Consider the following 27708-nt stretch of genomic DNA (forward strand, 5'->3'; position numbering starts at 1 on the left):
AATATACCTTTGTATGGAAAAGCTCTTTAACCGGCAGAAGACTGATGTAAGTGCTATGATGTGGTCCTCGGGGCAAACCCCTCCTGCTCCCTCCTTCTGGGTCCCTGCTGGTTGAAACACCCCCTAAGGACCCTCCTCTTTCCTACTCACTGACTCTTCCACAGCCCTCAGAAAACATGATTTCTCTTTCTACCGTGGTCTCTGCCCAGGGGGAAATGGTAGCATTTTCATGACAGCTTCCTGATAGCTAACATCTTCCTTCTTTCTAATGCAAAGGGGCTGCTCACAGAAATTCTGAAGGTCAGAATCCTCAGTCACACAGTCCTGCTGCTTTGCAATCTTAATGACTTACAAATGGCATTCCCATAGGGAAGACTGTTCTTGCAAGAGCTGGCTGGAACCCCAGAGCCACCTCCCTTCCCTACCTTTTTTTCATTTTCCTCTCGCTTCCTGAGAGGCCCTGGGTGTTTGAATCAACCTTCAGGTTAAGGGGTTCGGGAGAGGAGGACGACCCGGAGGACCCAGAACTAGAGCAGGTTCCTGTCTGGGCCACACAGAGCTCAAGACCCAGAGGCTTCGGCAAGCCAGGCTCCGTACCCTACTGTTTTACCGGATGCTATGCTTTAGCTAACTTGATTCTCACAACATTGTAAGGTAGGAATAATCTGCCAAGTTTTCCAGATTAGAGAACGGAGAGACAGAGAGGTTGAGCAACTTATCTGAAATCACACAGCTGGTAAGTGGCAGAGCTGGAATTCAAATGCGAATCTGCCAGACACTCGACCTCAGGTTTTTTGCCCCCATGACAAACTACCTCCTGACGGTAAGACAAGGTAAGTCTGTGGGCTGAATCCCAGGAGTATTTTGCCTTGGTAGCAAAGACTTTTTCCAAATGCAAGTAGAGTATTAATGAATGATTTCCCAAGGAGATCTGCATACAGGGAGGGCTGGAATACCAGTGAGGGCACTCATGAATATCAGCAATTGCATCAGCTGGGCAGTGTTCCTCCTGAACCTTCTGGTCTCAAAGACCCAGAGGTTATTTCTGATTACATCAGCAGCTGCACAGATCCAGTTTAGGAATCTTGAAACCACATATGTGACTCACATGTCGTTGTTATAACAGTAGGAAACACATTAACTCAGCTTTAAAGAGCGTTCAATGAAAATCTGGGCTTCCAGAAACCAGTTTCTCGGTTTGCGAAGCACGCAATCTGAGCCTGTCTCCTGATGACAGTGTCATAGTGTTAGCCTGTACATTATGTGACCTGACAGCTTAACAAGACTATATTTGCTTTTGGAGACTCTGTGTTCCAGAACATTCCACTGAACTTATAGCAGGTGACTAATGAGTATTTCACCACCATGACATTTTGAGTTGCAAGCCATAGGGATGGTCATTCGATTGAATAATATATTAAAAATGTTTCTAAAAACTTGTCTTACAAAATCATTCTGTGGAAACCATAAACAAAGGCTCTTTCAGTCTCGTTCAAGACCAACGATACTGCTGGTCTGTCACAGACATTTCTGAATGAAGGAAGGTGTCACTTCTGTTTTCCAAGTAAATGCTGTTGATTCTTTTCATAGACTTTGTGTGCTTAAAATCAGAGTTTTTCCATAGTCGGATCACCAGTGTGGGGTCTCAGAAATACTTGACATTCTGAAGTGTTCGCGTGGGAGTTAAAGACCCGAAGCATATTCTAGGGAACAGGAACTGAGGCAGGACAGAAATGATTAGATACAGCCCAACACGAGTTCACCGTCAAGTTCTGCTCCTGTCCCGGCTGTGTGATCTTAGAAGGGTCACTGGACTTCTTTGTACCTCAGTTTCCTTGAATCTAAAATGAGGAAACTAATTTTACTTCACGGGGAGCCCTGTGAGGATGGATGGAAAGTGCCTGGTATATAGGAAGTGCTCAGGTATGTGGTTTTATTCATTTCTTTTCTCTGTGGGAGGAGGGGACAACCGGATAAATAGTGAAACTACGTCTCAAGTCACGACATAGGGGCTGCTACAGGAGGGGAAGGAGGGAGGAACCAGCAGCACACCCGTACTGAATGACTGCCACCATGCGCCAGGGATTAGAGTGGGTGTCAGACGAAACAGGGTAAGTTCTGTTAAAAGACATGAGAGTCTAACTTGTGCAGACTGGTTTGACTTAAGAGCTTTGCTCTTTGGGGTTTTCTGTCTCCTGCTTTTTTAGGTGATGTAGAGAGAAGGGCAAAGGAACATATGCTTTTATTTACTTGAGAAGGGGAAAAAAAGGGAGAGAGAGAAAACAGAAACTAATGTTGGGCCATTAAAACTCTGGTAAAAACTGAAATCGTGGTGCGTTGAGATTTCCTTGTCATGTTAATAGGTTCTTGGGTATAAATGATGGAGCACCAGGGGTCTAGTAGTTATTATTGGAAAATTAAATAAAAATATATCCACAAAGATAAAGACCTGATGTGATAGTTCTCTAGATTTTTGGTTTGTTTACTGTAAAGAAAGTAAAAGCAGCTTGATTTGAGTTTGTATTTGGCTTTGTAAGGAGTTTTATGTGGGTGATTTTGCATATACGCATGCACTGCCTTCCAAGAAACGTCAGCATCTGCACAACTGGGAGACAAGCTTTGGTTTGCTCATAAAAGTCTTTATCGTCTTTTGGGAAGTGATTCAACTGGACTTGATGGGCAGCTGGATAGAAATTCTAGTGAAAAAGGGGACAAGACCAAGCTCATATGCACACAGAGGCTCAGCAAACATGGCTTTGCAACAGCCTCTATAAAGCGGCTTCAAAAGATTTATTTGAGCAGTGTCCATCAAAATGTGAATGCATGCCAAAGAACCCGTGTGGACCTAGACTGCATTATATCTACTCGGTGGGGTGTATGGTGAGGCAGAACTTTTTCAGTCCCACCCTACCCTGAGAACTCCATTAAAAGTTTGTTGAGCATTTTCTCACCGTAGAGATACCACATTAGACATACATAAAGCCTAGGGCCAATCAAACTCACTGGTGGTGACATGAATGAATGAGTGGACATGTCGATGCTCTGTCCAGATCCCCTCAGATTCCTTTTACGTTTTTACGTCCTTTCTCTGGCTTCTGGTGCCTTTGTTTCTAACAGATGGCACCCTTGGGATGCTGGAGCCATTTTGCCCAACAGCACAGAGAACTGGATATACTCAGGATTTTACAATGTGCTGGGTGGCCCTCTGCCAATGATGAATTGTAGTGAAGAATTTGAACACTTAGCTCCATTGCCTTGAATCTGAATGAACTCAGGTGTCATTTCTACTTCAGAGCCTCCTGTGAGATCAGGCTGACATTGGACTTTCCCTGGAATCGTACCCTTGTTTGCCTTCTTCCCCTTCACTCACTCTTTTTCTTTAGGTTCTTCTGGGGACATTTCCCTGATAAATCACTTACATTTGAATTGTGCATCTGCATCTAGGCAAACTGACTTAAGGCAATTTATTAATCCAAATGCTTCATGTTGAAATGATGTGTCTGTATGTGTCTGAGTGTGCAATTTTAACTCTTTTAAGTTCTTCTCCTTGCATAAAAGGGGTCTGGCTGGTAGGGGGATGTTATGGCTCCCCCATGAAGGAAAAAGTTTATTCTTGCATCCATATGTTGGGAGTGAGACAGAGATCCCTAGAATGGGATTACGGACTGTGGGTGCTGAGAATAATCTCTACTAGGAGCTATGAAGAAGGTGGTACTTTGACTCACAGTGAATCAGGAGATTGCAAGAGAGAGAGAGAGAGATTTTGAAAGAGAGAGAGTGAGAGCGTGTGTGAGCACGCCAGCAGTGTGGAGTAGCACAGGTGATGTAAAGTGTCCTGAGACCCCGACAGCAGCTACTGTTTCAAGCAGTGATGGATGGAAGAATTCACATGTGTCTACCTTCACAAATGTGTGGAGCATACAGTTTTCCTTGGGAATTCTGAGGAAATAACGGGGACCATGAGATCCTGATATTTTCCGAGAGATAGCTACCAGCTCAAAAGGCATTCAGGCCATATCATCACAGGTTTCTAATAATACAAATGGTCCAAAGGAATATCATGCATGTCTATAGACTCAGCTGCCTCTGGGAGTCAGGGGCTCACTATCAGGGGAAACCCCCAAACAGAGATGGAAAGAGCAGCCGATAGGCACATTATAGCCGGGATTCCAGTGTCAACGGGGTGACAGGGGGAATCAATGAGGTGGTCCAGTCCCCTCCCTCACTTTTTTAACTCCCCGACTGATGACTGAATCTTTGAAAGAAGAATGCCTATTTGGGCCCAGATCTTACTCAAGAAAATGAAACTTCACATACATGATTCATTTTCTTTTAATATGAATGCTCACTCTGGGCTCTGAGCTGAGGTATCCGGTGCCTCCTCATAGTGTAGTGACTGGGACCCATTCTTTCTTTTGGAAATTGCCAAAAAAGCTAAGAACTCAGGGAGAGGTGGAAGGTAGGGAAGACATCGCTCCTCACTTGGCTAGTACTGTCAAAATTGAAGAAAGGATAACTCTTTCTTTAATTTTTTACAAATGTTTGTTTTGGGGGAGGGGGGAGGGGCAAAGAGAGAAGGGGATATAGAAACCCAAGCAGGCTCCAGGCTCTGAGCTGGAGCCCAACATGGGGCTCGAACCCACAAACCGTAAGATCATGACCTAAGCCGAAGTCGGAGGCTTAACCGACTGAGCCACCCAGGCACCCCAAGAAAAGGATACTCTTGACGGAGGTGATAAATGGTCCAGGAGACAGCAAGCAAATAGTTTCATGGAAAATGCCCAGCTCTAAACTGCGGTAACTTTTCACAAAACAGGGTGGTTACAGGAAGGAGAAAAAGACGGGTCCATGCCCTTGACCTTCCCTCGTAGACAATGTGGTCTGGAGAAGAGAGGGTTATACTGTGTGCAGAGGACTCACTGCTTTCCCTCTCCATTCACCCAAAATCCCACTGGGATATTCTAATCTCCTTGGAACATGCTGCATTATCTGTACTTTCAGCACAGCTCACGTTTCAAATGGCAGGCTGCGGAGCGATCTGATTGTTTTATAGGCACAGCCAAGAGGGGAGCTCCGATTCCTGTCTCTTGGCCAGGTGCCCTCTTTGAGGGAGAAGACCTGTGGTGTATAGAGACCAGCCAAGTGCTTAAAGATTTCAGGAACTTCAAAGGCAGGGGAGGGGCCAGAAACAATAAAATGGAAAATGATAAACATTCAGCTTCAAGACGAGCCGAGTTAAAATCCCTGAGAAATTACTCTGAGCAGAGTGAGGGGCTGATTCTCGGAGGCCCGTGGCAACATTCCACAGCATTACACAACGTTCCAAGAAGCAATTATTAGCTTTGTTTTAGTAGTGATTAGCACAGTTAATGACTCGTAGAGGCGGAAAGACAATGCAAGTGGGAAGGTGAGCCCAGAAAGGGGTTTCTGCTCCGGTCCCACACTTTCCAAATATGGGGAGCTCATCTCACCTTTCAGGGGTCTATGATACCTTCACCCATTTTGAAATTTCAGTTCTGAAACTATTGTATAAGGAGAACTCATATAAATATAACATATATTTTAGGTCAAAAGCCATTGCTGTAGAATAGCTGGATGAGATATGCACTATTAAAGGACTCAGCACTTCCTGTGAGCAAAGCTATGCCTCAGGACTCTATGTCATTAGATCTGGGGAGAGTCAAAGTGATCAGCTGAATGTTTAGGTCCAAAACATTGGAAGAACTCAGCCTGACTGTCCTGAGGGACTTCAAATAGCTCAAGCAGCAGCAAAAAAAAAAAAAAAAAAAAAAAAAAAAAGTCGATAGATGTAATTCAATTAAGCAACTCTATGTGAACATTTATTATGTGCCTGCCATTTATCAAGGAACACGGGGTACACCAGTGACCAGAACATAGAGCCCTTCTCTCATGCTGCTTACATTCTAGGGAAGGAGACAGACAATAATGAACGTCACAGTCATGAACAGTGTGCTCTAAGTTGATAGCGCTGTGGGAGAGAAGAAATGGTGAGCACGGGTAGGAGTATCGGCAGGGCTCAGACGTAGGCTGCAAAATTAAGCAGGTGGTCAATTTGGAGTCATTAAGATGGTGAGATCGGAGCAAAGACAAGAAGGAGGTGATGAAGTTAGCCTACAGGCTTCTGCAGGAGGAGCATTCCAGAAAAAAGAGAAGAGTTCCTTCAAAGAGCCAGGCCAGGAATTGTGGTCTGTGTGTGCTGGAATGGAGGGGAAGCCTACGGGGCTACCATGGAATGAGTGATGTGGAGAGAGGAGGGAGACTCAGAGAGGTGAGGGAGCAAGGGAGGTCCTGCCACGTCTTTGAGACCATTATGAAGATACTGTTAAGGTACAATGTTGCAAACACTAAGTCTGAATGCCTAGGGGACTTGAATAGCTCAGACAGAAAAATAGAGACAAAAAATCCTGCAGTCTGTCCCTGCCTTCAAGAAGTCGAGTAGGAGAGATAGATAAGTAAAAATATAATAGTAACAATCCATGAGATAAGCAGATAATGCAGTCAATAAAGTCTATGATGTAGGGATACAGAGCAAGGTCCATGACCCTGTTTGGAAGAGGCAGGGAGGATTTCTTAGAGGAGAAGATTGGTTGAAGAAGGGGAAACATTGGAAGTCCAGGTTAAAATCAAGGCTAAGTTTGTCAGGCCTCACTTTACAGATGTGCCCATGGGGACACTGAGACTTAGGTGGCTTGCCCGGAGGTGGCCAGCTAAAGTTGGCCTTCAGTCCAGGCTACTTTGTACCAAGGTAGCTGCCTCGCCCATGCATGGAGCCAGTGGGAGTTCTGTCTGAACTGATTCTTTTCCAGCTTCCTGCTGAGGTCCCAGGATGCAGAGCTTTTGCTTGGCTTGTTGTTGGTGACGTTACCAGCGGCATTCCATAACGGTGTCTCTCTCTTCTCCTTCAATAAAGGCTAGACAGGGGATATTGTTAAGATGATCCTGTGCAAGTGAATCTTCCATGGTGGTAAATCTTAGAGCAGAACAAGGAAGAACTAATCAAACAGAAAATATGTGGGTACTTTAGTTAAGGATTCACTAGAAACTTACAGTCTTCAAAGGTCAGCAACCAGAAATTGAAATGTATTCTTCTTGGTGGAGTAGACAGTTAGCAAAAGTAGATGTTAAGAAGACCTGGGTTCATGTGCACGTTCAATCACTGGCTAGCTGTGTGACCATGGGACCGTTCTCCTTCTTTGTGACATGGGATCATAATACTTGCCTTCCCCACCTCCCAGGACTATTCTGAGGATCATGGATATGAAAGCTTGTGGTAAACTGTAACATGCTATACTCACGTTGCATGCGTTCATTTCTAGAGGTGACACTTTTACAAATTTTATTGGCTTATTTGGATGATATGACACGCTCCTGCAATCTTTTGAATCCACAGCACCTTTGTACTAGGAATTTAAAATCTCACAAAGATTCTCTTCTAAACCCTTCCTGTCACAGATGGACAAATGGGCACCCATTTAAATTGCACAGCAAATTTGAGGCAAAGGCAGGCCTGAGTCCCCTGACTCATCCTTCAGTGTTCTTTCAGATAGGTTACAGAATGTAGCTGGTAGAGCATGTGAATGAATGTTCTTCCTGCTTCTGGCTGAGTCAGAGAGACAGGAAGTACCATTTCCTCCTGGGGCTCTTCCACTGGAAGCACCTTGCATTTCCTTCCCTAACAAGCACTTTCACTGGTTTTAAAAGCATGCGTTTTAAACTAAAAGACTATTTATCACACATCTGTTGAGCACTAGACTGATGTAGATGCTTGTGTGAAAAGTGTTCTCTCTCTCTCTTTCTTAATTGTTTAATGTTTATTTATTTTTGATAGAGAGACAGACAGAGCATGAGTGGGGAAGGAGCAGAGGGAGAAGGAGACACAGAATCTGAAGCAGGTTCCAGGCTCTGAGCTGTCAGCACAGAACCCAACGCGGGGCTCGAACTCATGAACCATGAGATCATGGGCTGAGCCGAAGTTGGATGCTTGACTGACAGCCACCCAGGCACCTCGAAAAGCATTCTCTTTAATCCCAGTAACCCAGTGAGTTATTTGTAACCAATCCCAGTTTGTAGAAGAAGAAACTGAGGCTCTGAGCTGGTGTGACTTTTCCAAGGCCACATGGTTAAGATGCAACAAAGCTAGAGCTGGAGACCGCCTTTGAAGGCACAGTGCCCAATATCTTTCCACTTTACCAAGACTGTAGATGCTACTTTCTCTTTTCTGTGGCAGAAGTGAGGAGTCTGGATTAGAAAGAACCTACGTAAAGGAAGCAACTGAAAAAGTGAAATTGTCTTCATGGACAGACCTCATTAGTAGAACTAACATCACAAATTAGACTTTGGGGATGACCTGAGGGTTTTTTTTTTCTTTATGAAGATGCAAAAAACAGAGTTAACAATATATTCCACGTACACAGTGACTTATCCAAAGCAGTTGCATAAACACAATGTAGATGAATCATAGGTAGAATTTACGAGTGAGTCCAACATGTAGCAATGTGGGAGGCCTATTAGAGACTGTGTCTATGTAATAACAGAAGCACTGAAATCACAACTGCTTAAGTCACAGACACATGGCAGATAGGATAAATTCATTGCTATTGTAAATACATCTACCTATAAAGAAAAGAGTGAAAATTACCCCAATTTAGTTATCTAGAAGCAATCACTTGTGACATTGCAATATATTTTTTTCCTTTCTGTCCCTGAATGTTGCTTTTCAAAAACACTAGCTGGAATTAGACTGTATGTGAATTTGTGTTTATGCTTTTTTTTACTTGGTGTTATTATTATTATTTACTGTGATAGAAAACATGCTTCAAAAGTAATGTTTAGTGGATAAATCATACTCTGTTACTAGAATGGAAGAAAAAAATATTGAAGAAATACTTTGGAGAGGTGAAAAATGAGGATAAAAACCAAATGTGGGAAAAGAAAAGGTTCGATGAGTTCCAGGTTTTTGAAGCAAAAGATAATAAGGTCTTTATGAGAGAAGACAGAAGGGACTCTCTCATTTCAGTGACAGACTGGGCTGCCTAATTCTAGTTAACATTCGTGTGGCAACATTTTGACTGACTTTGTTAAACTGGCTGGGTGTCACAGTGCAGGGCAGGTAAGTTTTCTGTCAAGGGCCAGATAGTGAATAGTTTAGGTTTTGAGGGTCATATGTTCTCTCTTAACTCTGCCCTTGTAGCAGGAAAGCAGCCATAGATAATACATAAACAAACGAGCATGACTGCATACCAATAAAACTTTATTTACAAAAGGAGCGGAAGCGATTCAGCCCTCCATAGGGACTTTATTTTATTTCACTTTGGGGGAAAATGGGTGATGGGCATTGAGGAGGGCACTTGTTGAGATGACCACTGGGTGTCGTATGTGAGGGATGAACCACGGGAATCTACCCCCAAGACCAACAGCACACTGTATACACTGTATGTTAGCCAATTTGACAATAAATTGTGTTTCAAAAAAAAATCAGTTTTTGTCTGGGCTGGGCTCTGTGCTAGACTCTGAATAGATACAGAGAAAGATAAACTTTTTGTCTTTGCCTTCAAGGAATGGGGAGAGATAAGAAAAGGGATCGTTACAACGCGGTATACTAAGAGAAATAAACAAGGTGCATAGGAAATGCGGTGAGATCAAAGGGAAGAAGCCAAGTGGCCTTCTCTGAGCGGTAAGGAAGCTTCACCGACAGCATGATGTGCCTCCTGGATTCCAAAAGCAGAGTGGGAACGCGCCTATGTGTGCCCATTCACTTGCCTGGGTTTTAGGTGTGGGGGTGTCTCTATGAAAATGCCTAAGTCCTGGCCCTGGCCCAGACCAGTAAAATTTCCCAAGAAACTGGTGGGCACTTTCCAGAGAAAACTTTACTAAACCATCGCCCTGGCTTATTTTCCACCCTTGTTTGATCAACCTACAAAAAAGTAAACACCAGTGCCTCTTTGAAATCCTTCTGTGTTGTGTTTGTTTGGTGTGCATACATGTTCTACAAGGTACTAAAGATTAAATCATGGGGAGTTGTTTCAGGATACAAATTCCACCCCCAGGTATGGAGCAACTATGGCCTCCATTCAATCCCATAGTGAGTGCCTACTATGTGCAAAAGGTGGTTTTCCAGGGCTCCTGTCCAAGGTAATTATCAGCTCTCAATTTCCAGTACTCCATCCACCAGCAGCTGAAGGACAATTGTCAAGGAGACAGTGGGTCCCACCATGCTTGGAGAGAGAGCACAAGGAATGAGGAAGTAGAAGGAAAGGGCAGTTGTGTTGGGGTTGGGTGATGACTGTTTCTCTTTTACCAGGAATTCAGCTGCGGTGAGTGTTAATGCTTCTATTTCTAGTCTTGTTAAGAATAACCAATCTCTCCAGAGATTCTTGAAACAACAGTGCTATCTAAATAGCCAGTGTTTTTCAGATACTTGCACATGAACCCCTGCCACCCCCCCCCCCCCCCCAGCTCTGCCTAAACAAGCTGCTAAGAAAAACTTAGCACAACCCCAACAGATAATCTGTGAGGGCACCGATGAGGGAAAGACACAAAGTTGGAGAATGAGTCGGTGTGCTGGAAATCCTTCTTCTCAGGGGTTAGGGAAATTTTTAAATTTATGTATAACTAAAACACAATTAAAATATAAAAAGACATTTAATTAAGTGTTCAGGTCTTCTGCTTTGAAAATTAATAGGGGACATAATGTTTAAAAAAAAAAAAAGTGAATATTAGATATGTACTGAGAAGTTGAGAGAGACCTATGGAGAGGTAGAGAAGACGACCATGATCCAGAGAGGAGTTGAAAGGAAAGCAGGGAGTGGAATCCATAATAAAAGAGCTAAATTTTCTGTAGATGGTGAAGGGAAGAGGGTTAAGCTTGAGCAGACAGAATCAACTCGTAGTAAAGAAAGAAAAAGAGGTAGAAGGAAGAGCAAATGATAGGAAAAGAATTACAGACATATAAAATGCTACAGGAAATTTCCATCTGGAATCTCCATGGGTAGAATGAAGGCCCAATGTTTTCAGCTCTTTACCTTCTTATCCTGCCTGAATACTCCAGAGGCTCTAATCTTGACAGAATTGCCACAGCAGCCCGTCCAGGGTTTATTCTGGGTCACTGTGGCATTTCTCAGAACAATATCATTTCAGATGCTGATGTGGACGTGGCTCTCTCAAGTGGACTGGTGATGAGCTTGTACCCAAGGTTACTGGCTATCAGCTTAACATCCTTCATGTGACTCATACACAAAAAAAAAAAAAAAAAAAAAAGGAGCAAGATGCTAAGTCCTAGAATTTAGGTTGAGCTGAAGAATGGGCATTTTAAAGCATTTTTCTGCACAGATAAAAGCCTCTCTTTGAATCAAGAAAAACTATATTGGAGCGATGAGGATACTTACATCTAAGTCCCCACATATTTACTGAGCAACTGTAGCGTGTCAAGCACTGCATTTGTCTTCTCACACACATGTTATCTCATCTAATCTCCAAAACAATCCTATGAAGTAGTCATCATTACCTTCATTTTCTTGGAAAGGACACTGACACTGAGCAAGCTTGTATGTGATTTGTCCAAGGGTCTGAAGCTAATAAGTAGCGGGGTTGGGTTGCTGCCCAACGCTGAAGTCCAAGAGCTGTCCACCATCTCAACATCACTAACCTCTCAGGCCTGCCACCGGTCCACTAAGAGAGAGAGAGCTTGGCTCAAGGGCCCACTAGACAAGGGACTCTCCAGGGATTCTCAGATATTCTTAGTAGTATCTGAAAACATGTTTGGTGTCACCACTGGTTGGAGGATGCTAGTGGCATCTAGTTCATGGAGGCCAGGGATGCTACTGTACATCATTGCACAGGACAGCCTCCACAACCAAGAACTATCTGGCCCCAGATGTCAATAGTGCCAACGCTGAGAACCCTGAATAAGACAGAGGCCATGGCCAGTACTACTCTCCTCTTTAGAAGACTGTCTGTTGCAAGAACACTCAGACTGCACAAATTATAGCACTTGCAGTACCTTGGAGGCCTCTCATGGGAGAAACAAGTGGGAAAGTTGCCTTTTGTTCTTTGTTGCATAAATATAAGACGTTTGGCCCTGCAATCCCCAATACATTCCTTGTAATATGGTGTATTAGGAACAAAAGAGAAAATGCTGACCAAAATAGTTCTGAAGCTTTCCTTTGACTACCACCTCCCTATGCCTATTAATCTTCTGCTGAAAATCTCTGCCACAGTGACTTGACTGTTCTCCCTGTCTCCCTGTCTGGCTTTCCTGGAATCAACTCCCCACTCATCATCATTCTAAAATCCAGGCAAGGTCATGCCATGGCTAATGCCTTCCAGGGCTCCTTCCTATGCCCAGAATCAAGATAGTCCATCCTGGCTAACCCAACATTTGGGGATTCTATGATGCTGACCCAATCTGATTCTCTCAACGTTATTCCATTATCTTTCCTTTCCAAATGTTCTTTATTAAAAAAAAAAAAAATTTTAACACTTATTTATTTTTGAGAGACAGAGAAAGAGCATGAGCAGGAGAGGGGGGAAAGAAACAGGGAGATACAGAATCTGAAGCAGGCTCCAGGCTCTGGGCTGTCAGCACAGAGCCCGACGCGGGGATCAAACCCATGATCCACGAGATCATGACCTGAGCTGAAGTCAGACACCTAACCGACAGAGCCATCCAGGTGCCCCTCAAACATTCTTTATATTCTGATCAGGTTACAACACTTACTCTTATGGGTTGGTGATGGATGAGTCATAACCTGTATTTTCTTGTCTCTGTCATTTGGCTAAAGCAATTCTTTTTTCTTGGAATGCACTCTGATTTGTCATTCATGACCAATCCTACCTCAGGACCAGCTCAAATGCCACCTCCTCATCAAATTGTTCTCTGATTTCCCAAACTACAAATAAATTCTTTTACCTCTGAAATCCCATCACCTTTTCTCAGTACCTCCAAATTTGAATGTGTGTGCAGGTATGTGGATTACATGTGAAATATATAATATGTAATATATATATAATATTATACAATATATCACATATGTTATAGTAATTAAGATAGTTTTTGGTACTGATGCAAGAACATCTATTTAACTCAATGGAAAAGAGAACCAAAAAATAACTCAAGTGTAGAATCTAGTAAGAATTTAGTATATAGTAAGAGGGACATTTTAAATCAGCAACTGACTATTTATTAAATGTGTACAGCACTTTCTACTGGTTCAAAACTAAATTCAGATGGATTGGCAGCCCAAATATTTAAAAACTGCTATAATAATATTTAGGAAAATATATTCTTGGGATAGGTAAGCCTTAAAGTACAAAAAAGAAACACACACACAAAAAACAAACAAACAAACAAACAAACAAAAACAAAAAGGAAAAGGGGAAAAATGACAAATGTGACTTAATTCAAAATAAAAAAAATTTTTCATTTGAAAAAGAACCTGAATAAGATTAAAAGATAGGAGACACACTGGTAAAAACAAAACAAAACAAGACAAAAAAAAAAAAAAACATTTGTTGCTCAGGACACAAAGGGTTAGTATGAGTTATACATAAAGAGCTTCAATAGTTCGATGAATAAAAAATGTTCCAATCAAAATAACAGGTAAATGACATAAGAAGGTAGTTAGTTCACAGACTAGAAAAGACAAATGGCTATTGAACACAAGAAAAGATAGTGATCCTCACTAGTAATTAACAAAACAGAAAACCATCTACTACATCCTCTTTTAGTCCATATGGTTTGCAAAACATGAAAAAGGCTAATCACATCAAGTTATGGTAAGGGTGTGGAGAAGTAGCAAACTCATATACCATGGATATGAATATAATTGATAGTTCTTGTTTTCAATAAACAGTAATTTATTAAGATTTACTACAATGTAAAATGTGTAGACTCTGGTCTAGCAATATCATCCTAGGAGCGAATCATTCAGAAGTTTATATGCATGTACATAACTAGATAAAGTATAACTTTTGTAATTTTGTAAATGATAAAATCAATACTTAAAAAGACAATTACAACAGCTACCATCTGTCAATCACCTAGTTCAAAGTATCATGACAATTTTCTTAAACCCATTATACCATGCAATTTATAAGCAGCCTGCTAAAGGTATGCATTATGTCATATTATGGATCAAGAAACTGAGTTTCAGAGAGTTAAAGCATTTGCTCTCTGGAAACATGAAGAGTAAGCCTTGGAGCCAGGTTGGAACAAGATCTATCTAATGGCAAAGCCAACAGCCACGATGAAAGAAAGAATGAGAGTATTTGGGGAGAAGGGTGCCCTGGCAGCAGTACTGGGAGAGGTGGGCTGAAGTTCATGAACCAGTCAAGGGTGGGAGAGCCAGGGAGAAATACAGGTACAAACCTTAGAAAGCACCAAAAAGCCACAAGTGTAGGGGTATGTGTGGGCAGCAGTGTGAGTCCTGCCCAGTGAGAGGCATTGTACCTGTAGTGGCCACGTGGTGGGGAGAGATGGGTCAGGTAGTTTGAAAGGCATCAAGTCAAGGCTCAGAGATTGTCCTATGGAAGAAACTAACTTGTTCCAGGATGGGGAGGGGAGTTGAAACGGGTAGAAGCTTTTGGAAGGCAGATTTCAATTCTATAAAAAGAACAGATAGATCAAGAATAGATTGCTAGATGGACAGATGGATGGATAGATGATAGATAGATAGATAGATAGATAGATAGATAGATAGATAGATAAAGATACATAGATACATAGATACATAGGTATTTTTAACATCCAGAGGATATGGAGAAAAAATGAAAAGGCTGGGCTGACTGGGTAAGGAAGGCAATCCCTGTTACTGGAGAAATCCTATCTTGGTCAGAGATGCTGTATGAAAACTGAAGCATGACCTTGCAGAATACCTCCAGGTGTCCAAAGTCTATATAAATAGAACAGTGGGATATACTTTCTCATGAAAATGAGCTGGTGTAAAAAGCTGCTTTGCTTTTTCCTGCCTAGCAGTCCTCTGTCCACTTCCCTTTTTTGTTTGGGGAACTACTTTTACTCCACTGGCTGCAGTCCTGGTAAGTCTATCAAGATGTCCCCACGTCTCCTAAAGTCCATGAAGCCAATCCTTCATTTTCCCTGGAATTTGAATCTTAAACAGAGTCACCAAAGGACTGAATAAAGAGGTTAAGAGTCACCCAAAAGACAGTGACTTGACCAGGCTATCTAGTTATCTAGCCTGTTCCCTGGAGTCTCTCAAAGTCACCCAATTGCAGTTCTCTGAGAAATTCTCTCATTCCAATAAATCTCATGTTTGACTTAGGGTGGCCTCAGTTGGTTTCCATAGCATCTTACCAAAGAATTTAATACAAGAGGATTTATAAGTTACTAGTGCCTGGAATGGGTCATTCATTCATCCAGAATCTGAGAGATATTAGGTTCTGTTCTTGGCAGTGGGGATATGGCACCCAAGGATCCTAGACTGATGAGAAAAACCACCTCAAGAAGCTGAAGGAGTCCACCAATGAGGTCCATAACCCATCCTGGGAGGTATGAGGAAATATCTCCTAGATGAGGTGACACTTGAATTAAGTCAAGGAATAAACCTGCTCTGTCTCTGCTTCTTTCTCCACCCGGCTGCCATTTCTATATTAGCAAGCATGTTTCCATCAGCTACTCAGTGCCACTCAACGTGTGTCCCTAAAAGCCCTGGTGAGAATAAAGGAGTTAAGTAGATTTTCACAGGAAAGTTTGGGAAGCTACTCATTTGAAAAGTTTCTTTGGGTTTGAGTTTCAAAAAAATAACCAGAAAATGAACTCCTGGAGTCCAGCCCAATTCTGATTTAGTGAGGCAAAGGTCACTACTCTTTTATTACAAAGATAACTGAATCATAAACTATAAATCACACTGGTAAAAGATACAGATATGACCCAAATGTGTCCACAAGGAGTAGCGTTGTGTCAATGACATGGAGAGGGGTGTGGTACCTCCCTGACTTCAAGGTTGTCCATCCTGCATGTTTTATACATTGTATATTTGTGTCTCATTAATGATGACTTTATGAAATTCCATGACACAGTGGAAGATATAAGTGCGAATTTGTGTTTATACATACAGTCATTGAAGGTAAGCAGGGTTCAGGGCAGGCCTTTGGAATGATAATGTTAAACTATAATATAAGTTATTTGAGCAAACATCTATTAAACACCTTCTTTGGGTGCCTGGATGGCTGTCGGTTACGTGTCTGACTTTGGCTCAGGTCATGATCTCACGATTCGTGGGTTTGAGCCCCACACTGAGCTCTCTGCCCTCAGCTGGAGCCCACTTCAGATCCTCTGTCTCCCTTTCGCAGCTCCTCTCCTGTTCATGTGTGCAGGTGTGTGTGCACTCTCTCTCTCAAAAATAACTTAAGAAAAACCACACTTTCTTTATGTCATGCTCTATTGCTACCATCAGAGAATTCAAAAATGAGAAGGGCATTCTGCCTTTGAGAAACTCTCTGTCTAGTGGGGAAGACAGAATCAAAAAGAGCTAACAATGTGATGGAAATGAGCTCAGGACTATAAGATCAAAGCAGTTTATTTCACCGAGGCTACCAAGAAGGCTTTACAGAGGAAGTAACATTTGAGGAAAGGCAAAGATCCTTGAAAGTGAATGAGCTCAGAGGACTTGCCTGTCACTGTGTGAGATGCAGAGAGGGAGTCAGGGGGCTTTACGTGCACCTGTGATGGTTTTCCCTGTCCTATTCTTTATTATGAGATTGTCACCGTTATGCTCAGCACTGTGTGAGTGCTTTGCTTCAATGCTTCATTCCTTTCTTACATAAGAGCACATCTTCACCTAACAGTGTCTATAAATTGGTGGGTTGAAAATGTTTAGGTTTTAGGGGCACCTGCATGGCTCAGTCGGTTGGGCTTCCGACTTGGGCTCAGGTCATGATCTCACGGTCCATGAGTGTGCTGACAGCTCAGAGCCTGGAGCCTGCTTGGGATTCCGTGTCTCCCTCTCTCTGCCCCTCCCCCACTCATGCTCCATTTCTCTCAAAAATAAATAAAAATTAAAAAAATTATTTACAAAAAAATGTTTAGTCTTTAAATAAACATCCTCCATATACACCACCGCATGGGTTTTCAGAATATTGTTCTTCAGGCCCAGTTACAGTTTTATATTAAGCAGATCACTTAGGTGATCACTGAAAGATAGTCATTAGAACCCAGAGGAAACAATGTGTGCAAAACATCGTTCATTTGAGGGCCACTGTTTTGAAATTTCCTGTTACAGTCAGTGACTGAAGATTTTATTTTGCCTTATCCATGAGAAAAAATTATGAAGAAGCAAATAATGATAACATGCACAATTATTAGATTGGTCTTCCATCTGATTGAGGGAAGAAGCTTTTTGAATGGCCAAAGGAACTATCTCCAAATAATTATACAAAAAAAAATTTATTCCCTTTCACTTCTTATCCACTCCTGAAGCAGGTACATGAAAGACTTTTTATAACATGTGTTCTAGTTCCTCCAGCTAGACTTGCATAGTCATTTAAGCACACACAGACCCACATCATGCCTCATTATGGCACATCACACACTACCTTGGGCTGTGGATGCTCAAATGCATCTGAACTTTTCTATTCTCCTATGATTTCTAATAGAGAAGAACTTAGATCTGGTTTGGCTGTGCGAGAGCTTTAAGTTATTCTATAATTTAATAATTTTTCATACATAGAGCTCTCTGAAACAGACGCATTATTTTTGTAATTATTTTAAGTTTTTATTCTTTCAGTTAGTTATTATAATTATTATTATTTTTTACTACCCCCATCATCCAATTGCTCCAAATTAATGGGTCTTTAGCCAGAAGAGGTTCCAACTGCAAAGTGTCTCCTGGTATAAATACCCCAGGAGTATTTATCTGCCTAAAAAATCCCGACGTGGTTTATAATTTAGATTTGAAGATTCTCCAATTTGCCAAAAAACAGCTGTATGAAAGACTTTGGACGAGGTATTTGACCTGTCTGAGGTTCAGTCTTTCTAACGGCTAAGTGGCAACCTATTTGCCTTCTTTGCAGGGCTGTAGTAGAGACGAAGACAAGGATGGATATGAAGAGTCTGACAGAGGAAACTTACGAGTTACTGTCACGAAATAGTAAACCAGATCGTATGCTTCAAGTTTGGGTAGTATTTCCATGGGCAGAGACGCACTAGGTCTTAAGACTGAAGTTCCTTCGATTTAACAAGCATCACCGAGGCTCCTGTCAGGCGTTGGGAACAAAACAGTGTGAACAAAACCCAGTCTCTGCTCTTAAAATTCTGTGGGCTCAGCAATTATCTAAGCCAATTACTGCAAAATATTGTGGTAAGACCTACAGAAGCAGCATATTTTCAAAGTACTAGGAGCACAAACAAAGCCCTTGTTCTGCCTGAGAAATTGGAAAATGCTCAGAGAGGTGATGTTTGAGATGAGGCCTGAAAATGTGAGGATTTAATAGGGGTTGCAGGCAGAATAATGCTCTCCCCCCCAAAAGATGTCGTTCATGTCCTAATCCCTAACCTCACATAGAAGAAAAGGGAATTTGCACTGTGACTAAGATTAAGGACCCCAGGTGGGGAGATTGGCCTGGATTGCCTGGGTGAACCCTGTCTAGTCACGGGAGTCCTTAAAAATGGGGAACCTCCTTTTCCTCGATACTGTCCAGGGGAGATGCGATGAAAGAAGTATGGTCAGAGGGATGCGGTGTGAGGACTCAAAGCCACTGCTGCTGCCTCTGAAGATGGAGGAAGGGGCTGGGAGCCAAGGACTGCAGATGGCTTAGGAAAAAGGTAAGGAAGGATTGCGCCCTAGAGCCCCCAGAAAGGAACGCAGCCCTATGTTGGACTTCTGACCTCCAGAACTATAACGTAATACATTTGTGTTTTTTCCACCCACTAAGCTTGTGGGAATTTGTTACAACAATAGAAAACTTACAAAATGGGGAAGGTTTACCAAAATGGAAGCGTGATCAACTGCCCAGAGGCACACAAGAGAACGGTAACTTCCAACAACTGCAAGTAGTCCACACGGCTTGAATGCAAACCGTATGTAGGGGGAAAAGACAGGAGAAGGGCTGGGAAGAATCAGACCCTTGGTGATAACAGCAGCAGTAACAAATAGCAGCAACAACATAGTTATGGGAACATTGGCTGGGCACCTGATGCGTGCCACATACACGTCCAATGTTACGTGTATTAACTCTAAAACTCAAAACCATCCTATAACACAGTGACTATCATTATCTGTCTGAAACCGAGTCATCGAGAAGGCTAATGTCTCACTCAAGCCAACACAATACCGCAGGGCCAAGCTAGGATTCAAACCCGGGTTCCAGCCGCCTCCCTAAACACAGCACCCTAAGGGGCAGGACGGAGGCCCGGAGGAGTTTAGGCAGGCAACAGACCATTAGAACTGAGGCTTGGGGAGTGCAGGGGAGAGAAATCAGACCTTCATTTCCGTATTATTAGTACGCACTCTCTGTGTGTTTATTGTAGATCCTTGAGAGTCAGCAACCCATGAGCAGAGAGGAAACTAGCAAAAGCTACGGGAGAAAAAGGGAGTTGAGGAAAATGAAACAGGGCCAGAGAGATATTTCTCAAGGATGGACAAATCTGCTGCAGATATTTCCAGTGAAATTTGCTGTTTATTTCACAACTCCCAGGACCTCTGTCCTTCCTGCTTTTTGACAAGAATCAGGAACTACTTCCTTTGTCCACACTTCCTGTCACTCAGGCAGTTGGAGAGAGAGAGAGAGTGTGTGTGTGTGTGTGTGTGTGTGCGCGCGCACGCGCCTGCACACTTAATTCTTAAAGACTAAAATGTCTGCAGATATATATTGCAACACCGTTAGATTATTTTAAAAGGAGCAGTATTGGGGCACCTGGGTGGCTCAGTCAGTTGGGCGTCTGGCTCTTGATTTCTGCTCGGGTCACGATCTTGCGGTTTGTGGGTTCAAGCCCCGCTTTGGGGTTTGCACTGACAACACGGATCCTGCTTGGGATTCTGTCCTCCTCTCCCTCTGCCCCTCCCTGGCTCTCTTTCTCTCTCACTCTCTCTCCAAATAAATAAACACTAAAAATATTTTTTAAAGAAGCAGTATCATTTTCTTGTCTAGTGGGCCCCATTAGATGTCCTATTTGGACATCCATCGTGCCACATGTGCAGACGAATTACCACAGGTCAAGGGTCTTCCACTTGCTTCTGACCCTTGTCTGCTCAGTGGTACTTTCAATGAGGAAGTGAATAAATGAATGAATGAATCCTTCTGGAAGCAGACTTTATGCTAGCTCCAGATGAACTAGGAACTCCTCTGAGCACTGTAACAAAACCAAACCAAATAAATAGGATCCATCTTAGAATCATCTGGAGATTTTAAGGTATTTCAGTGCCCACGCCCCATTCCAGACCCATGAAAACAGAGCCGTTGGGGTGGGGCTTGAGTATGGTTACTTTTTATTTTTTTAACATTTATTTATTTTTGAGAGACAGGGAGAGACAGAGCACGAGCAGGGGAGGGGCAGAAAGGGAGGGAGACACAGAATCCGAGGCAGGCTCCAAGGCTCTGAGCTCTCAGCACAGAGCCCAGCATAGGGCTCGAACCCACGGATGGTGAGATCATGGTCTCCATCAAAGCCAGACGCTTAACCAACTAAGCCACCCAGGGGCCCTGAGTGTGGATACTTTTTAAATGTCCTACTCCCCAGGTGATTCCAATATTCTCTATGATCAGGAAACCACCTCTCTAAGCCTGTGAGAGGTCTTTTACCTTCACGAAGAAACACTATGCCTTTCGAATCAGAAACACAGGTTAGATTTCTTTCTCTCTCCTTCAAGTAATTTGAGGAAGTTGTTCAGTCTTCCTGAGCTTCAGACCTTCATCTCTAAATTGTCATTTAATACTTCTCCTACAGAGTTTGCAGAAGAATTAAATGCCATCAAATATGGGAGGCCACTGGCACAGCCTGACACACAGTAGGTGCTTAGTACGTTGGAATTCTCACCTGCTTTCCTCACATTTCCTCCCAGATATCCAGGTAGGACGTCTGTGGGGAAACAAACAGTGATGGCTCTGATCATCTCAGTGCCTCCCTCCAGCCAGAAGACCTGTGCACCAACTCTGTTATTCACCACATCTCCAAGGGAGGTTCCCAGCACTGGCCCACACCTTTCCCGGGCAGCTGGTGCCCAGACTTGGACACACTGTCCCTCGTCTTGTAAGGGTATGCTCCCTCTGACCCTGTAACAGAGGGGAACAATGGAGGTTGGGTCCAATCACCTGGGGCCAATGATCTAATTACTCTGTTGGAATGCAATTCCACGGTATGTTTAACTGTGTCCCTGTCCAGATCACCTCTGCACTGGGCATTCGTGCAGCTTGCTGAGCCTTCTGCCCGTGAGTTCCAGCCTGTACCAAGTGATGCTACCGGGCATTTGCCAGAACCCTTTACTCAATACCATCTTCTCCAAGAGCTTGCCAGAGGCCACTGTTTGAAAATCTGGGCTACACAGATGAGCTCTGAGGCACACCTGTTCAACAGCTCTCACTACTCCAGTCTCCTGTGGACATCACGCCTCTCGTTTTCTGCCACATGCCCTATCTGTAAAAACTGCTGGAGACGCTCTATTTCTACTCCCAATTCCCTGGTGTGGGTTTCTCTCCATACTGAGCAATTCTCCGACACCAGCTGGGTGTCCTAAACTTCAACTCAATTCTGACACCGTCTCCCTGGCAATGTCATCCCAGGCTTCAGGCAATGCATTGTGCGTTTTGTTTATATACAGGCATGTTGACGGACTTTTACTCTCAACGCAAATGAGACAGGAAACATCACTCAGCGGACAGGTGTCATCATTGCTCTTGGAAAATGAAAAGTGCCAAACTCTGCATTGATGCAACTGGAAGGCAAGTGAAGCAAGGTCCTAGACCCATTTGTTGACAAAAGTTCCAGAAAACTGATGGACACAGTCATTCTTTATTTGCATGACAGAAAGAATACCTTTTCTGCAGTAACTCCTTCCCTGGCTGGACTCTGGGGCTCAAATCGCCTCCCATTCAGAGCTGCCCAGTGGCTTTCCTGGGATATATCTGTGTCTGGCGTGGTGGAGCGGATCAGGGCTTTCTTCCCTAAGCCCCAGCTTTGCATGCCCAAAACCACAGACTTCTTTTCGGTAAGACCAATGAGCAGGAATTCCTAGGGCCCTGAGAAGTACTTCTTTTTCCAGTTCTAACTACTGGTGGATTTGGGCTGGCTCTCTGGGTCACGCATTAGCCAAAAGAGAGAGACAGAGACAGAGACAGAGACAGAGACAATCCATCCCTTTGGGGAGTCCTGAACACCCGCCCGATTAGCTGTTTGCTGACAGTAGATCCTTCAGAGGAACCATTCAGATCTGAGAGATGCCCAGCTTCCCCGTGTCCCCATGCCACAGCCCACCTAGAAAGCCAGGTCTGACAGGTGAGGGAATCAATGACACTCCAGCTGCCTCCGAGGTAATCCTCGAGGAGAGACTTGCCAGGTGGACACTGATAAAGAAGACAGATGACTGAGTGCCTGACTCCACAGTCATCAATAAACGCTGACAGTTGGTGCAGAAGAACCAAGTTGCCAGAGAAAGAGGGGGAGGTCTGCAGCTAACTGTGCAGGCACAGGCCAGTCACTTGCGTGTTCACCTGGTGTCACTGACGTCACGCGTCCTCAGAAGGAGGGCATGGCGTCCCCACGCCTCCAATACTGACCAGGAAGTCAAAACTAAGCAAAATAAAACTTGCTTCATATTTTTAGCTCCCAAAGCCACTGAAGGCTGGAACATTGAAATGACTCCAGTTTATACCCCTTGGCAAAAAGTGTGCTGCATATTTTAGAAAATCCCTTATTGTTTGCAGAAATTTTGAAAGAACACCCAATTTGTGGCTATTTCTAAATGTGCTCCTATGCCATAGTTAGAGGCATCCTCCGGAGTAAGCTGCCCGATGCCAATCAGGAGTAGACCTGAAGCATTTTTCTTAATTTTAGCAATAACTGATACAAAAGCTCAAACCACACTCTCAATATTTTATCATCAGTTGGTAAAGCATCCACAAGACAAGGCATTCTTGTTATCTCTTCTCCCACTCACGGTCGTCGGTTCCCTGCCTCCTGGTCTGTGGGGAAACGTATGGCAGGAGGAAAGTGAGGGGCCTCGCTGAATGTGCTTCCCAGGCTGTGGTGTGCATCGAACAAGGTGACAGATTGACACTGGAGGCCATAAGCTCCAGTGTCCTACCCATGCTGTTCGTTAGCAGTAGGAGTGCTTTTTCTATCATGCCAAAACTGGAATGTCTTTCCTGAGCTCCCCAGCCTGGGTGAACCTATTCTAGAATGTTCTGTGTGCCCTTCCATCAGAGCACTGTTCTCACTGCATTATCATTGTCCACCCCCACCCCCACCCCGAAGGAAAACAACATAACTTACAGATCCTTTGAGCCACAGTGCCAGGAAAGGGTGGGTGTTTTAAGTGCTTTAGATAAAGACAGACTGGAGGAATGAGCAAAGGAAACATACAAATGTGAAGAGACCCTCCTGTTTCCTAGTCCAGGGGGGCAAGCGGGCAGACTGTTGTTCTCATCAGACTTGGTCAGTGGAGATTCAGCTGCCCTTCCCTGCGGAAGGCCCTCCCATATCAACATCACTGTGGGAAAGGGACTTGCTCGTTCCTGCAGATTCCCTCACATGCACAGCACAGGGGAGGATTACTCTCTCGGGGTATCCCTTACTGCTTTAGTCAATCCGGGTGCTCTGTTTGAAATCCAGCACGTGAGAAGGTCTGGGTAAAGTTGCTGGGATGGAAGAAAACCTTGGTATTGACTTAAGACGGTGGTGTGCCAGAGCCAGCTCATACTGGAGGGAGAGTGAGACAGAGAGAGACACAGACAGAGAGAATTGCTAAATTCCCAGGAATTTCACTAACCAGTTGATATCATGCTGATATCTTGACATTGGCAATGGTTGGCAGTACTCACCCCCTGAAAATTGGTCACTGCTGCAACTGAGACCTCTTCTTTCCTTCCAGGGTGCTTGTTGTTAAATATTTACCAACACACCCCTAACTTAAGGTTGCATTCAAGTGTGGAATTCACGATTTTGCTGGTGCTTTCTGAATTATATTCTTTTCTCCTCCTCCCAAGGTGCCTTTGAATTCCACCCCATCTGCTCTTTGTGTGTACTTCTGGAGAAATCCTAGTGTTAGGTTCACAGAAGTCAAAGCAATAGATTGTTTGTTTGTACAAAGCCTTTCTATTGTTTGAAGTGATTTCACAGCCGGTTCTTCATTTTGATCTGTACCACAACCCTGAGAAGGACAGAGTTCATACTCTTATTTCCATTTTGCAGATGGGAAACCTGTAGTTCTGAGTGGATCTATGGGAATGATGGGGCAAGGTAAGGGAGAGGACCCAGGGATTTTCCCACCACTTTGCTGCCTCCTGAAGTCACTAGACAAAGCAGCCACTATTCCTAGGACAGACTGTGGCCGGGGAGAGCCAAACTGCAGTGAGAGCAGAAACAGCTTTTATGTGGTTTGGGGCTGCATTCTGTGATTCTTTATGTAGAAGCAAATTGTCCTTTTAATTATTGTGTGGGCTGTACTGAAATAGAGGCACATTCCTTGAGCCACTGGCAGCAGCCAGAATGGCCCAGGTGTTCAGCCTGAAGATCCGCCAAGTTTCAAACTTGATGCTTATAATCGCGAGTGGTATCTGGGTTTCTACGCAGAATGTTTTGTTTTTTCAACTAGGACTTTGGAATATTATAAATGGGAAGCACGATGGAATCACCAAGCCAGTCACAGTGTATTCTATTATGAGAAGGAGCTGGGGACAAGGTAGTAGGTAGGGGACAGTGATCAGAGGGTGTTCACTGAGCCATTGAGGGACCCCGTCCTGTCCACCCTGATCCATTTCAGCCCTGGGAACCTCATCACCGTTTCAAAGGGTAAGCTCACTTGGTTGAATGGCTGGGACTTATTTTTTGAAAATGCCCTATTTTCTCGCATAAGGTTGAGGCAAGGAAGCATGTTGGCCTATACAGAACTGGGGTCTCCAGACAGTCGAAGCAAAGAAAAAGCCAGACCCCTATCACATATTCCTCTTTATCCTTCTACCTTGGGGCCGGGGTGACCCTTGCCTACTTGCCACTGCATATGAATGACCTGCCAACAAGATTTCACCTTACCCTCCTGGAAGATGAAGAAGGGCCACACAATTCCCAGAGTGGGGGTTGCTGTCTCCCTTGTGCCCCTTCTCTCCTTTTTCATAATGTCACTCAAATTCCTCGTTGGGGAACTTCTGCTCTTTCTTGTCACGTTGTATTTGTGGGGCTAAGAGTCAGTCTTAGTGGGATTTTTAACCAAGAGCTTCTCCCCTCTCTCGGCTAAAGGGAGACCCCGGACCCCCCTCCGTCACTCAGACTCTCTGGCCTGAGATCCAAACACAGTTCCACGAGGGGAATCGATCAGTGCTAGCTCATCCCACAGGCCGAGACGTGAGCTGCCCATCCGCAGGTTCCTGAAACTTTGCCCTGGATCCTGGTTTATCTGTGGACTGACTATCCTTCCTGTGAAGTCACTTAATACTTTTCCAATAAATTCTTTTTTGGTTTGGTCTTCTCAAGTTACCCAGTTGGCCTATCGTTCTAGTCTAACTGGTAGAATCCTAAGTGGATGAAAACCTTGCCTGCTGAGGCAGGGGGCTGTAGGCACAGACCACTGGCATCTCTGGGCAGGTCTGAGTGACCTAGTTATGGCATATCCCCGTTGAGCTACAACAAACCAAAGTCAGTGGCATGGGGAGTTGAGAATAAACCTGAAAATACTGTAAAACTTTGGGTTACAGATGACCAAGACCTTTTTCTGATATCGAATGAGCACAAACTGGGAACTTGTATATCTTCCCCCAATTTGTTTCTGAGCTCACTCGGCTGGGGTATGATGGAAATGGGCCAGGTGGACAAATCCTGAAAAAATTTATGATGTCACCATGCTGCTGTTCTCATTTATTCAGTAACTCCAAACTGAGCACCTTCTCTGTGTTAGGAACTGGCCCAGAGAGACAGGTAGGATGCCCTCTTGCCCTCAGGTGACATGGTTAGAAAAGTGTCTGAGGAAAACAGCCCAGGCTGATGCCCTGGCATGGAATAATCAGGGCTATAGTGAGCCATGGAGGCATAGAGGGCTCCAGTGACCTACTGAGTAACATAGGGGGAGAAGCCCACATGACCCTATTTCCTGACTCAGGTGACAGTATGTCCCTGAGATATTAATGGGCCACCTTTTTTCCCCTGTGGTGGGTGGTTGGAAGAGAGTTGGTCTATGAAGGCTCAGAAGTCAATGCCTTTTTATTTTGTTTCTCAGGAGAGTTGCATTTCTCCTGGCCCCCCGAGAAGAAGAGCCCCTCCACTCCGGAGTACTCAGAGACCACACAGCAGACCTCCCTGCCACCTGCTTTTCTCATAGTCCTTGGACTTCTCAAGACCACAAGAAGCACACACAGGAGGAAACTGCTTAGCAACTGCACGTAGGAAATTAGGAATCCAAAACATTACTGCGAGTTTCTTCTTCCCTACTTCGTTCTCCTATGTCGTTTTCGGTTGTTCGCGATTCAGTCATTGTTCCATCACACGACACGCTAACTGGTTCTGCAGGGTCCAGGATGGGAGCTGCACGGAGGCCCTGCTTGCCTTCCTGGGGGGCTGCAGGCAGAGGTCCTAGGGCATGGCCCCAAAGGGCTGGCTGGCTGGGGGAGGGGGATGCAGGGGCTTGGGCTTGGGCAGCCCTAGAGTGAGGCTGTGCTCAGGCCCCTGGGGTTCCCTGGAGCTGACCCTGCTAGGGTTCCCCTCACTCTCATCCCTTCACCTCTGCAATCTGGCCGTCACCCAGTGCTTCTGTGCTTTCTCTCTTGGCAAGATGGGTCCCTCATCCCTCAACCTCTGTCTTTGTCCCTCTGAATATGTGTCACCATCTCTGCATCTCTCTTGCTCTTTCCTTCTCTGTGTCTAAGTTACTGCCCTCTCTGTATTTGCTCTCTGTATCTCTAGCTGTGTCTCTCTCTGCTTCTTTTTATTTCTGATTCTCTCTTTGGGTATCTCTGACTTTGTCTCTTTCTGTCTCTGATTCTGTCTTTGTCTCACACTTCTCTCTGTATCTCTTGGTTTTTCATTTTCTTTCCCCCTTTTCTCCGTTTGCTCCCCGTTCTTTCTCTGACTCCATCTCTGCCTCTGTTCTCTTTTTCTCTCTACCTCCCTTCCCGCCACTGACACTCTCTCTTTTTGAAGCTCAGCAGCTTGGCCCACATCCCAGACAAAATGGGCTCAGTTAGTAGGATGGCTAATATTGCACATTGAGGGTTAATTTTTCTCCCTCATCATCAACTCCCCTTCCATTTCAGAATCCCTGAGTCTGGCCCAACGGGCTTCCTGGGAAAGTGCCCACGTGCCGTGGCAGAAGCCACCCAGCCATACTGCACCCCAGAGAGTGCTGAAGGAGGTGAGATTGACGACTACAGTGTGCAGCGTGCAGGGATCTCTCTGGCAGTGCTCCAACCAGTCAGAGCCAATTAATATGAAATCAATAGGCCAAATCGACGTTTTCAGAAGTTAGCTCAAAAAAATCCCTGAAGATTAACCAGCCTGTGGCCTTTGCTATGAAATTGTTACCACACCACTTT

At 44.2% G+C, this 27708-nt stretch overlaps 1 long non-coding RNA gene across 1 annotated transcript; it reads left to right on the forward strand.

Annotated features, from left to right (window-relative positions):
* Positions 1-1516: 1516 nt before the first annotated feature.
* On the forward strand, positions 1517-26847 carry LOC121034800 (uncharacterized). Its single transcript, XR_005792622.1, has 3 exons — positions 1517-1923; positions 20921-25602; positions 26397-26847. It is a non-coding gene; the product is annotated as an uncharacterized LOC121034800 (long non-coding RNA).
* Positions 26848-27708: the final 861 nt, after the last annotated feature.

Source organism: Herpailurus yagouaroundi, unplaced genomic scaffold (genome assembly GCF_014898765.1).
Source record: "Herpailurus yagouaroundi ecotype Mexico unplaced genomic scaffold, PumYag 160, whole genome shotgun sequence".
Taxonomy (NCBI): Eukaryota; Metazoa; Chordata; class Mammalia; order Carnivora; family Felidae; genus Herpailurus; species Herpailurus yagouaroundi.